Consider the following 4,688-nt stretch of genomic DNA (forward strand, 5'->3'; position numbering starts at 1 on the left):
TATTTTTTTAGTAAAATTTAAGCGTGCTTAAAAATCGTTCGGTCATTGGTAATTAAAAAATATCAGAAGAACATGATAATGGACTTTGTGTATCAAGGATAAGGGGGTGGGTTGGTAGGGGTGGCTGCCTTGATAGCTGATGTAATTTTGGTCCCTGGATGATGTCATGGCTCAACATGAGCATGAGAAGACCTTGTAATTTTTTGGGTTGATCAATATAATTCACTCACAATTGTGAGTTTTGTAAAATAAAAATAAAAAATTCATGTGGCCTATCTTTGGGATGGAATAGTAAAATTTTGTGTGTTTGGATAGATTAAACGTTAAAGACGGCTACGAATTATTAACTTCTACATTATTAGAATTTTCTCCAATTTTCATTCAACTTGTGCTATGTGTTGGGCATGTTTCCCTAAAGCGGTTTTTTATTTTGAAATTCTTACAAATTTTGGTGATTTTTTTACAAAAACCACTAAAGTGGCTCATTCTTTGACAAGATGTGTGTGTGTGTGTGTGTGTGTGTGTGTGTGTGAGAGAGAGAGAGAGAGAGAGAGAGTAGTTTGATAATCTTCGTTTGTCCCAACTAAACGTTGAATACGTCGAGATTGAGAAAAACCTGAAACGACGAACTCAAGGACAAGAGATCGCAAAAGTTGGACAACGGGAAAACAAATGCCAAGTGTCACTAGGCATTGGCTACATGTGGACTCTCCCTCCTTTTAGAATGGCCCCAGTATGTCTGCTCGATTTTCAAAAAATAATGTAGAGCTAGAATTTCATTACGATGCTCACACTTTTGCTGAAGGAAAAGAAATAGCGAGAGACGCGTTGCAGGTGGCGAGGAGAAGCGGGGCCATGTGGGGTTGTGCTAGCCGCCCTCTTTCTCTCTCTCTGGCGACTTCCAGTTGGGCCATATGGGGGCCATGTCCCTCCCCTCCTAACCGCTTCTCTCTCTCTCTCTCTCTCTCTCTCTCTCTCATGCTTCCATGAGTCTGCAGAGGGTGTGTGTGTGTGTGTAGAGGTCTGTGAGGTTTGTCATGCAGAAAGCAAAACAGCCTGTGTGCAGAGAGATCTCGCACGGACTGCAGCCACGTGCTACAGATTGTCTGTGCTCTCTCTCTCTCTCTCTCTCTCTCTCTCTCTCTCTCTCTCTCACAGGCCTCAGGTGCGCAGAGACGGGAGGGGATAGAGATCGAGGCAACTGCTGCTGCTGCAGACTGTCTGTGTGGACTCTCTCTCTCTCTCTCTCTCTCTCTCTCTCTCTCTCTCTCAGGCCTCAGGTGCGCAGAGACGGGAGGGGATAGAGATCGAGGCAAAAGCAGGTGCACAGAGGCGTGAGGGGATAGAGATCGAGGCAAAAGCAGAGGGCTAAGGCGGACTCTACAGAGGAGCACGTCGAGGCGTGAGGCGATAGAGATCGAGGCAAAAGCAAGGGGTTAAGGCAGACTCTACAGAGGAGCATGTCGAGGGAGGACGACAGAGCTGAACAAGCAGAGGGAGCCGAGGAGACACGGGCGGGGGGGAGGGCTGTTTTGACGTGGAATTTTTTAAGGGGGTTGGGGGAGAGAATATTGGAGCAGCATCTGTAAAGAGATTGAATTTCTTTATTGGAGTATGTATACATCTAGTATACATACTGGTGGCTGTGATATTATATTCATTTCTTCATGAGATTCCTTCAGATCCCATTCTTTCCTTTTGAGGATCATACCTTATCGTTTTGCTTAGGCTGTAAAAGGTCTGAAATGGGTTCGAACCTTGACCCACGGAACTAACGCCAACAAATCGACCTCTTAATTTGAGCTAACGCGTTAAGTTGAATCGATCCATAAATTTTAAAAAAATCCTCCAATGCCTCCCACCTCGCACGACGCCAGCTGTGTTTTCCCACCTCCGTTAGCCTTTTCTTTTCGCGCGATATCTGCTGGCCTTTCCCCAAGCTTGCACGACATCTGCAGGCTGAACGCCATCTCACCTTTTTTTTGTTTTTTTTTCAGCTTCGTCATTGGAATTTGTTCAAGATTCGCCATCTATTTCCTTTTTTTAAAAACGTTGGCACATACTGGCCCAGTTGTTACAGTTCTCGAGTTAAAACCTTTGGATTCTCTCTCATACAACACGTCTTGAGTTCAACGCTTGTGGCGAACAGCCTCCTGATTGTCTGCCATGGTCCCCAGCTAAGGCTGCAAGCTGTCTGCTACTACTTGGAGTTAGCCGCAGCATACATTTCTATCAAGAGTACCTCTCGTGATAAATAAAGTTCAGTTTCTTGCTTTGATCTGGGTATACTGTTTCGCTCGAGAGGAAGTGCGCATGCGCCCACCTGTGGGGGTGTGAAATATACTGTGGCTATACAGAATAATAATGGAGATGGACCCGAACCCCCTTCACGAGAATGCTCTGTTGAGGGGTTTGCTCGCATGTTGGAAACGTGTAGGAAGTCAAGAGACAGAGCACAAGCACTGCAATTATATGCGTGCATGCCCGTTTGTGTGGTCACGGATCATGCGAAGATCACAAACCAGCTGGTCTCAGTATTGGTTGACGCCAGAAGCATCCAGCATGCCAGGCATGTTTTTGACAGGCTTTCGCATAGGGATGCCAGTGCATGGAGCTCTCTGATCATCGGATATGTCCGACATGAGGAGTGGCAGCATGCTCTTACATTGTACCAAAGCATGCAGAAGGAAACCTCTCTTCATCCAAGCGACTACGCTTTTGTGTGTTTACTGAAAGCATGTACTGGGCTCAAAGATTTGGAAATGGGTAGTGAGCTACACGAGACCATTGCCAGCGAAGGGTTGCTTAAAGCAAACTTGTACATTGGCAGTGCATTGATTGAGATGTACGCCAAATGCGGCTCCTTGTCTAAGGCCCCAAGAAGTCCTTCATGAGCTTCCAAACAGGGATGTCGTTGTGTGGACCACGTTGATAACAGGTTATGTGGACCATGGTAAGGCTGAGGAAGCACTGCTATGTGTCAACAAGATGAAGAGTGAGGGTGTCTCCCCAGATACGTGCACGCTTGTTTGTATTGCAAAAGCTTGTGATAGCTTAAAAGCCACCAAGAGGGGCCAAGAAATACATACGGAGATCACGATGAAAGGATTCGAACGTGCTTAGTATGTACCCTACATGCAGCTTGCTTGAGACAGCAAAGGTGCTGCTCTACAGGCTTCCAGTCAGGAATGTGATTGCTTTTGGACTGCAATGATAGATGGATATGCAGCGCATGGTTATGGTGAAGAAGCACTCAACTGCTTAGAGAAGATGCAACATGAGAGCGTCGCTTCAGATGCACACACATTTGCATGCAGTGTGAAAGCATGTTGCTGCTTTGGGGTAATTGAGAAGGGGCAGGAACTGCACATGGCTATCATGGAGAAAGCCTTCGACAGTAATTTTAGGGTCGGGAGCATCTTGGTCACTATGTATGTCCAGTCTGGGATGCTTGCCGAGGCGCAATCTGCGTTCGACAAGCTTCCAGTCTGAGATAGTATCTTATGGTTAGCGTTGACAGCTGGATATAGTCAGGTCGGAGAAAGCAGAAATGCCATCTCCACCTTCAACAACATGGTAGGTGAATGTATGAAGCCAGAGCTTGGCACATTTGTGATTGTCCTCAATGCATTTAATCATGAGGGTGGAGTCCAAAAGGGCTTAAGATTCTTCGAGGCTATCCGAAGTGATTATGGGGTTACTCCAACTCTCGAGCATACACTACCGTGGTTGATCTCCTCGGCCGTTCGGGGCACCTAATCAAGGCAATATCTTTGGTCGAACATATGCCGTACCATCCTGACTATGTATCATGGTGCATCGTGCTGAGTTCTTATCAAAATGGGGGTGATTTGAAGGTAGCAAGATATGCCTTTGAAAATGCAGTCAAGCTCCAGGGAGGGGGCATGGGCGTTTTTGTGCGTATGAGGAATAATTATGCAGATGCTGCCATGTACGATGAAGCAAACGAGGTTGAGGCAATGTGGATGCAAAATCAAGCATGGGACAAGCATCCAGAGGATTGGGATGGTCTCAATAGTCCCGGCTAAGCATCCCCCTAGGCTTTCTCAAGTGTAGGATTATCCAAAATGCTTGTGCATACCATTCATCTTACGACTTGCCTGAGTATAAAGATTCTTTTCAAGAATTCAAGAAGCTATGGCAATGAAAATAAATACCTTCTTGCTGTAGAAGTACCATCATCCAAAGTGCGCTTGATTGGTTATCATTATATCAATATAGTCTATCTTTGTGAAGAAAAAGGCAAATAGATATTGAATTTCAACACTGTCACGGATTAAATTACTAGTTGGGCAATGGTTCTTATGCATTAATCTTACCTAAGCAAGAATTAATCATCACCTATTTGATTGTACTTGAGATATATTGATTGCAAATTGAAAGGTTTCTGAATAAATTTATACAGTATAGTGGTGCTTTTGTACCAACTGAAGAATACAAAAAGGGATGGGCTGATTTGTCATTGAAACTATAGTAATTACTAGTGATTAAAGCTGAAATTATGCCCTGTAGGTAAGCTGATTAAGTGCTAGAGTGTTTTAATTGCTAATGGGTAGTGAAGGTTGAGAGAGTGAAAAGATCGGCTAAGTATTGAAACTTAAGTGTGGATGACCAATGCCGCCTCTTTGAAGTATACTCTTCAGTCGTGTAGCCATTGAATGCCTTGG

The 4,688-nt window shown here is 44.8% G+C and overlaps 1 pseudogene; it reads left to right on the forward strand.

The window, feature by feature from the left end:
• The first annotated feature begins 2,258 nt into the window (after positions 1 to 2,258).
• On the forward strand, positions 2,259 to 4,285 carry LOC147437624 (pentatricopeptide repeat-containing protein At2g13600-like; annotated as a pseudogene).
• Positions 4,286 to 4,688: the final 403 nt, after the last annotated feature.

The sequence above is a fragment of the Adiantum capillus-veneris genome, chromosome 17, assembly GCF_014529385.1.
Source record: "Adiantum capillus-veneris isolate H3 chromosome 17, ASM1452938v2, whole genome shotgun sequence".
Taxonomy (NCBI): Eukaryota; Viridiplantae; Streptophyta; class Polypodiopsida; order Polypodiales; family Pteridaceae; genus Adiantum; species Adiantum capillus-veneris.